Below are 9,100 nucleotides of genomic sequence, written 5' to 3'. Positions count from 1 at the left end.
TTTTCATAGGGCTGCTCAACCAGTATGTACATAATGCAGATATTCAAAAAAAAAATCCCAAGTCTGAAAAATTTCTGGTTCCAGCATTTCACATAACAGATACTCAACCTGCACTCCAGAACTGGGCTGTCATGGGACCTGCTGCAACTGTTTTCACCCATTAGGAGGATGGAGAATCAGGACCCTACAACTAGAATTATTGATGTTAAGTATGCACCATTGTAGCTACAATTCAGGAATCGAGAAGATAACTGTAGGAAGTACTACTCAACACCCACAAAGCTAATGACTGAGCTCTGGAAAGCTGCTGCAGAAAATATATCTCACGAGCATGCTTGCCAGCAAAAACAAAGCAGCAGGAAAAAGGCTTTAGCCTCACTTCCACTTTCTAAATCTTACTTAAGTGTACTTAGTTGGCAAAAATAATTCACTTCTAGGATGGTAACTGCAAGGAAATATGGGAAATATAGTTTTTAACTTTCCAAATTTATAGTACAAGGAGGCAAACTTGAAAGATATTGGAATTGATCTGAGTACCAATCTACCTTACCTACCCAAAATTTCACCTCCATGAACATAGTGCATCTATTTTTTTCAAATCTTTTATGTATTTTAGTAGCATTTTAAAAACCTTCTGAAGGTCATGTGCATTCTTTAATAGATGGATTCCTGGATGTTATAGTTTTTATTCTTAATCTCTTTCCTATTTTAGTCATTGCAAATGTCTTCTCCTGCTCTGTTAAATCCATCATACTCTTGTTAAACAGAAATATAAATTTTTGACCCCAAGTTGATCTAGTTGTCAATTTACAGAATATACAAAAGACAGAAAAACATGTTAAATTATTCCACAGAATGCAATCAACAAAATTCAGATTATAGGAAATGAGAGGACAAATAAACTCCAAGGGAACAAAAAAAAAAAAAAAAAAAAAAAAAAGAGTAAGGGGATCTTTGGATTAAGAGAAACCTAAGAGACATATCAAACAAACAAAAAACCCAAAGGAAAGCAGGCAAAACAATAGTGTCTAGGGGTGCATGCTTAGGTAATGAAACTGAAGAGGAAAGGAATTGATTATAAAAGAATAGTGGTTATTCCATGCTGGGTGAGGTGGCTCACACCTGTAATTCCAGCACTTTGGGAGCCGAGGTGGATGGATCACTTGAGGTCAGGAGTTTGAGACCAGCCTGGCAACATGGTGAAACCCCGTCTCTACTAAAAATACTAAATAAATAAATAAATAAATATAATAAAAAATAAAAAAAAAATAGTGATCATTCTTGCAGAAAAGGGGTTATAGTTGGGAGGAGGCATATAGTAGATTTCTAGGGTGGGGAGCAAAGGTCTGTCTCCTTACATGTAGAGTATATATGGTTCTCTGTATTTGCTATACTGAACAACACAATTTCTTAAAAGGAAACGCACACGATATATAATGCAAAGGAATATGCATATTACGATATTTCAACATTACAGTGCATACGTTTATGGAGAAGGAGAATGGGAGTAAAGATCAGAGGAGAAAAATCAATGAGAGTGTTTTGCATGGACTGAAAATGACAATGTGCTAATAATATATCATGTTTAGATAGCCTTTAATACACATTAGGCACTATTCTTAGTGCTTTACTTATATTAACTCATTTGATCACATGAAGTAGATACTATTACTCCCATTTTACAGAACCAGAAAACTGAGGCACGCAGAGGTTAAGTAACTTACCTAAGGCCACAGTGCTAGTAAGTAGCAAAGCTGAAACACAGACCCTGGCAGTCTGCTCCATCCTCTGTGCTCATAACCATTATACGATGCTGCTGACTACTAAGGAATATGATTATCTCAGCTCTGCACCTGATGGTCAGTAAAAACCCACTCAGCTGCTCACTCAGAATCTCTATACACATGATTGACACCTCAAATATACCATGTTTAAGCCAGAACAATGTTTTCCATCTACCATTAAGTCAAAACACTTGAGAGCAGCTCTTTCCTCCTGTAACCTCCCACATTAAATCATCAATAAATCTTATTGGTCCTACCTCCAAAGTAGATTCTGAATTTGACCACTTAGCCATATTTACTGTTGCCACCCTAATCCAGACGACCATCATCACTCACTTAGGCTACTACAACAGCTTCCTAACTTACTTCCCCATTTCCACTTTGCCTCCTGCAGCTCATGCTCCACACAAGTTTTTGTTTTTTGTTTTTTTAAAGCAAGTTTTCCCTACATAAGCATTTTAATGTCTGCCCATTGCATTTAGAATAAAATGCACTCTTTACTTTGACCAACAAAACCACACATAGTCTGCCACTATCCTCAAAATTTATCTCCTACCATTCTTTCTCTAGTTCTTAGGCATCTTACATATTTGAGCTGTGCAGAACACACAGAAAAAAAAAAAATGTTTCCTTGGCCATTTTTATTTTCCAAATGTAAGAATAGAGTAAAAATTTCAGGAGTGATGAAGTTATCTCAGTCTGGGGCAGTGCTTAATGTAAGTTAGTATTTGAATTGACCACTCTTCAACCTCAGTTGTAATCAACTTCCTTAGCCCTAACCTGACTAAGGCAATAGCCATCAAAATCACTAGAATACAGAAACATTCACAGGCACAAAGATGACAGGGAGCAAAATACGAGAAAGAAGGAAAGGAGAGAGAGGGTGCACACCCTAATATTGGGGGATAGTTTAGATTTGTTGTTCAGCAAATATCCATTTCGTCTGCCTTTGACCATTTGCAGAAGATACTTCCCTGCCCATTGCTTTTGGGTTCAGCCAAGTGACTTGCTTTTATCAGTGGAATATTAGCAAATGTGAGATAAGCAGAGAACTTAAATGTGCTTGTGTGGTTTCTTATGCCCCTTCTTTGGTGATCATCATGAAAGAAAGATGCCTCAGGTAGCCATAGACCCTTGAGTATGGACCCCAGAACCAACATGTGGAGCAATCCTAAACCCTATCTTCAGTCGTAAGGCCACATGGCCAAGCCCATACAATTGATTTACAGACCCATGAGCATGAAAATAAATGCTTGTTATTGTAAGATACTGAGTTTGAGGTACTTTATTATGCAGCATTATTGTTGCAATAGTTGACTAACGCAAATGGTAACAGCTAGTGCTATAGGCTGTGTATCCTGTTCCCTTGCCATTACCTCTTAGTGCACCTATAACTTCTGTGTATAATCAAAGTGAAATAATTGAACAAATTCAAACTGTGTATATTGTTTAAAGGATTAGAGTACTATGCAATGAAGAACAGCATATGCAATATGCTACCTTTTGTGTTAGAGAAAAGATAAGTAGGAGAGAGAGACTGATTTGGGGGAAAAAAATAAACAATGGAAGAAACAATAAACTTAAATTTTTTTTTACTTATAGGTTACTTACAGGGTTACCTGTACAGAGAAAGAAACAAGACTTCTCAGAGTATACCTTTTCAGTGACTTTTGACTTTTGAACATTTTCTTTATTAAAAAATAAAATCAAAGTGAAAAGAAAAAAGCAAACCCTAAAATTGAAAATACAGGAACATAACTGTATATCAAGTTACGAAAGTTGACACAGAAATAATGTCTTCAGATGACTTGTGAATGCAATATGCACATTCTTCAATCTTAATGGGATTTATTTATTTTTAGAGATGGTGTCTTATTATGTTGCCCAGGCTGGCCTTCAACTCCTGGACTCAAGTGATCTTACCACTTCGGTCAGCCAAAGTGCTGGGATTACCGGTGTGCGCCACTGCTCCCAGCCTTAATGGAATATAGTTAAAGAAAAAAAGAACTGGAAAGAAATTAAACCTCACAGTAATTGTGATAATTAATTTTATGTGTCAACTTGACTGGGCTATGGGTGCTGAGAAATTTGGTCAAACATTACTCAGATGTGTTTATGAGGTTGTGTCTGGATGAGATTAACATTTGAATCAGTAAGACTGAGTAAAACAGATGGCCCTTCCCAATGTGTGCAAGACTCGTCCAGTTCATTGAAGGCCTAAATAGAACAAAAGGCTGAGCAAGAAAAAATTTGCTCTCTGCCTAATGGTCTTCAAGCTGGGTCATCATTCTTCTCCTGTCTTTGGACTTGGAGTCAAGCTGAAACTTACACCATTGACTCTCTTGGTTCTCAGGCCTTTGAGCTCAGATTAGAACTATGTCACCAGCTCTCCTGGGCCTCCAGCTTGCAGGGCTTGGGATTTCATAGGCTCAAAATGTGTGTAAGCCAATTTCTTATACTCTCCTTCTCCCCCACTCCCCACCCCATCTCTCTCTCTGTATATATGTGTATGTAGATAGATGGGTAGATAGATAGAGCATATATATACTATTTCTCTGGAGAACACTAATAGTTTTTTTTTTTTTTGAGACAGTCTCGCTCTGTCACCCAGGCTGGAGTGCAGTGGCACGATAATGGCTCACTGCAACCTCTGCCTCCCGGGTTCAAGGGATTCTCCTGCCTCAGCCTCCTGAGTACCTGGGGTTACAGGCGCGCGCCACCACGCCTGGTTAATTTTTGTATTTTTAATAGAGACGGGGTTTTACCATGTTGGTCAGGCTGGTCTTGAACTCCTGACCTTGTGATCCACCTGCCTTGGCCTTCCAAAGTGCTAGGATTACAGGCGTGAGCTACCGCGCCCAGCCTGGAACACTAATAATTTTATACTTAGTTGTAATATTGGTATTGTGAAGTAGAAAACATTTTCTGTGTATTATAGGATGGGCAAATGAGTAAATATTTTAATGTTTATAAAAATGGAGAATTTCAGTTTAAAAGAAAGATATAATGAATTATTTTGTAATTTTCTGGTTAGTACTTTTTCCTCCTTTTTAAGAAATCTTTATCCACCCATGAATATATTCTCCTTTGTTTCTTACAGTTTTAGTTTTCACAATTATCTCTACAATTCATTTCTAAATTTTTTTTTTTTTAAATGATGAAAGGTAGGTGTTAAAGTGTTTTCTTTTATCTCACATGGATTAGAGAAAGACTGTAAAAGACCAATAAAGTTTTGAATTGGATTCTGGCCCTAGCCCAGCACAAACAAGAGGCTGAAGCCTCTCTGCACAAAGATGATATAAATCAGTATCATAAAGTAGATCATTACATCTCAGAGAATTTTATTGACTCTGTTACAGCATTAGAAGTGGTAAATGGGGCCTGGCCCAATGGCTCATGTCTGTAATTCTAGCACTTTGGGAGACCGAGGCTGGTGGGTTGCTTGAGCTCAGGAGTTTGAGACCAGCCAAGGCAACATGGTGAAAACATCTCTACCAAAAAATAGAAAAAATTATCTGGGTGTGGTGGCACATACCTGTAGTCCCAACTACTCGGGAGGCTGAGGTGGGAGAATCGCTTGAACCTGGAAGGTGGAGGTTGCAGTGAGCCAAGATCATGCCACTGCACTCCAGCCTGGGTGACAAAGCGAGACCCTGTTTCAAAAGAAAAAAAAAAAAGAACCTAAAGTAGCACCAAGGTCTAGCCTGGGCTATAGCATCTGTTTTTCCTAATTACTCTCTAATCTTTGGATAGTGCCTATAGAATTTTTTTTTGGTTATAAAGTGTAAATCGGGTGGTAGAAAATAATAATTTTCAGTCTCTATAGTTTTACATGATTCAAAATTTAAATGTTATATTCTCATTATTTTCTTGCAGAATGCGGTCTGTTTTGAGCACAGTTCTAAACACATGACTGAATTAAACCCATGTTAAGTTGTAACTATAATCTGTGACTTTTAAGTATCATGGATAATTTTCAGACTTCATCCTTTAACAAATTGAAGGATTCAAAACAAATTATTGATTCAAACAAATGAGTAAATGGGATTGTGTATTCACTGTACTGACTAAAACAGAATCATAGCTTTATATTTCTATCATAAGTAGTCTCCTCATGCATATTATAAAGACTGAACTGAAAACCGTCACAAATTATGCTAAACTATCTCAGTTTTACCCCTGCTTAAGTCAAGCTGAACAAATAGTTAATCTCTTTGAACCTGCTTTCTCACCTAAAAAGGTTCTCAAACTTTGGTGTGTATCATAATCACCAGGACAGTTAATAAATCGTATAGAATCCCAAGCTCATTGAAGCAGAATGGGGACAGCGTCTGAGTCTCTGTATTTTTATCAAGTTTCCCTGGGTAGTTCTGATTACATATCAGTACTTGAGAACTTTTGTCTTAGTATGTTTCTACTGATAGAATGATTCATTTATGTGCTTATGTATTCACTTAATGCACGTGTGTAGCAATAAATACATACTGAGTGACTAGGTGACGTCACACAGTGCTGAGGGCTCAGAGATGAAAGACCTAGCCCTGCCTGATATGAACCGAATGTTTGTGTCCTCCTGAAATTCATATGTTGAAACCCTAACCCTCAATGTTACTGTATTAGGCGGTAGTGCCTGTGAGGACGTGATAACAGTTAAATGAAGTCATAAAGATGGACCCTACTCTGATAGGGCTGATGCTTTTACAAGAAGAGCAGGAGACACCAGACCTTGCTCGCTGTCTCTGCCATATGAGGACACAGCAAGAAGATGGCCATCTACAAGTCAGAAACAGAGACCTCACTGGGAACTAAATTCTTTTTTTTTTTTTCTGGGAGACACAGTCTTGCTCTGTTGCCCAGGTTGGAGTGCAGTGGTGCAATCTGGACCTACCACAGCCTTTGCCTCCCAAGTTCAAACGATTCTCCCGCCTCAGCCTCCCAAGTAGCTGAGACTACAGGCAGGCACCACCAGGCCCAGATAATTTTTGTATTTTTTGTAGAGATGGGGCTTCACCATGTTGGCCAGTCTTGTCTCTTATTCTCAGCCTCAAGCGATCTGCCCACCTTGGCCTCCCAAAGTGCTGGGTTTAAAGGTGTGAGCCACCGTGCCCGGCCTGGAACTAAACTCACTGGCATCTTGATCTTGGACATTCCAGCTTCCAGAACTCTGAGAAATAGATTGGTTGTCTAAGCTACCCACGCTATGATACTTTGTTATGGAAACCCAAGCATCTAATGCATTGCCCTAAAGAAGTTCTTAGTTTAATGGAGGAGACACACAAATAATTGATAAATGCAATATAGTGTTAGGTGCTTTGATATAAGCAGGCAAGGTACTGCAGAAGCATTTTGGTATCAGGAGTGGTTCTAGAGGAACAGAATCTTAAAAATTGTAAACCAAAAATTAAATTCTAAGCTCCCCAATCAGCCGAATGGACCTCTCCTCTCAGTGAAGGGGATTCCAAAGTAAACCTGAAAAACTAGCTCAGGCCATGATGGGAAGGAGGAATTGGAGATGTCTTATTTTACCTTACTCTCTCTGGAATTCGGGCACAACTGACCAGCATTAACATTAAAACAGAGATCTTAAGACTGACAAAACAGATTCTTGGTAACAGTAGGATACCAAATTCCAACCTGACACTAGCATAGCATCACACGACAGATAGCAGGCCCTGAAAGAGATTATTTTACCCCAAAATATATTTCTTTGACATATTTTGAAATGGTGAAGCTGTGTCTTGTGGGGACAATTTACACTCTATAGCAAATCCTCTTCTCTTTCCAGGTCTTTTTCTTTTCTTTTCTTTTTTTGAGATGGAGTTTCACTCTGTCACCCAGGCTGGAGTGCAGTGGTGCAATCTCGGCTCACTGCAACCTCCGCCTCCCAGATTCAAGTGATTCTCCTGCCTCAGCCTCCCAAGTAGCTGGGATTACAAGTGTGTGCCACCACACCTGGCTAATTTTTGTGTTTTTAGTTAGAGACAGGGTTTCACCACGTTGGCCAGGCTGGTCTCGAACTCCTGACCTCGTGATCCGCCCACCATGGCCTCCCAAGTGCTGGGATTACAGGCGTGAGCCACTGTGCCTGGCCTCCAGGTCTTTTTCTGATCCTGAAGAGATAAGCTAAGAGCCTAGCACCTTTTAAAGGTCTGAATAGGAAACATTTGCCATCTATTGCCTCTAAGGGTAGCCACCTATGAGACTTCACTTACATAATAAGAGCCTTTGTCTCCACAACTCTTTATCTTAACCCAGACACTCCTACTGATTTCAGATCTTTAGATTATAACTCTTTCAACAAATTGCCAATCAGAAAATCTTTGAGTCCATCTATGACCTGCAAGTCCCCTACCCTTTGAGCTGTCCCACCTTTCCAGACCAAACCAATGTACACCTCACATGTATTGATTAATGTCTGCCTGTAAATTCTGTCCCCCTAAAATGTATAAAATCAAGCTGTAACCCAACCACCTTGGGAACAAGTTCTCAGGACCTCTTGAGACTTGTCCTCAAGCCTTAGTCACTCATATTTGACTCAGAATAAGCCTCTTTAAATATTTTACACTTTGACTCTTTTTCATTGACAGGAAGAATTTTCTGAATTGGTTCTGAAGTTTCTGGAATGCTTTCTAATCTGATTAAATTTAAAGACACAAATGACTCTAATGACTGTTAAAGAGAGCACTGATAGTTCATGGTGTGAACTGGCAATAGAGATATGCAATGTATCTGCACTGGATACTACTTATGAACCACTTATAAGAAGCAAGGTGCTGAGTGACTGTGTATTTGATGCCTTTGAACATTTTTGGGAAACTAATGACTATATGATTGGCTGGTTGCTCCTAATGTTGCTGGACAAAATTGTGAAAGAAAAAGATAAGCTCAGATATTTGAGCTCCCAGCTCAAGCACTGTATAGATGACCTGAAGGCTTCTTTGTGTGCCCTGAGGGAGACCTTTATGCCCTGCAAGCTGAGATTGCTGAAAGTCAAACATGGAATTTCATCCTGAGACTGGCTGAATTAAAACCCAAACTGAACTCTCAGCCTTGGATGATGTCTTCTGTTAAAGTGAGGACATTAATTGGGAAAGAATGGGATCCTGTAAATTGGGATGCGGATATTGAGCCCTATATTCTAATGCACTTTCTTTGCCAGTGGAAGAGGTCTCCTCAGCTCCAGTAGAAGTGGCTTCCCAACCCCTAGTGAGAGCAGCTTTTCCACCCCCTTCTGAGAGGATGAACCCTGCATTCCCTGAGGAAACTGTAGTGACCTCCCATGCAAGACAAAGCTGATTCTCCTCAGGGCCCATCCC

The sequence above is a fragment of the Pongo pygmaeus genome, chromosome 4, assembly GCF_028885625.2.
Source record: "Pongo pygmaeus isolate AG05252 chromosome 4, NHGRI_mPonPyg2-v2.0_pri, whole genome shotgun sequence".
Taxonomy (NCBI): domain Eukaryota; kingdom Metazoa; phylum Chordata; class Mammalia; order Primates; family Hominidae; genus Pongo; species Pongo pygmaeus.
The sequence above is the reverse complement of the archived record's forward strand: the minus strand, read 5'-3'. Positions refer to the sequence as shown.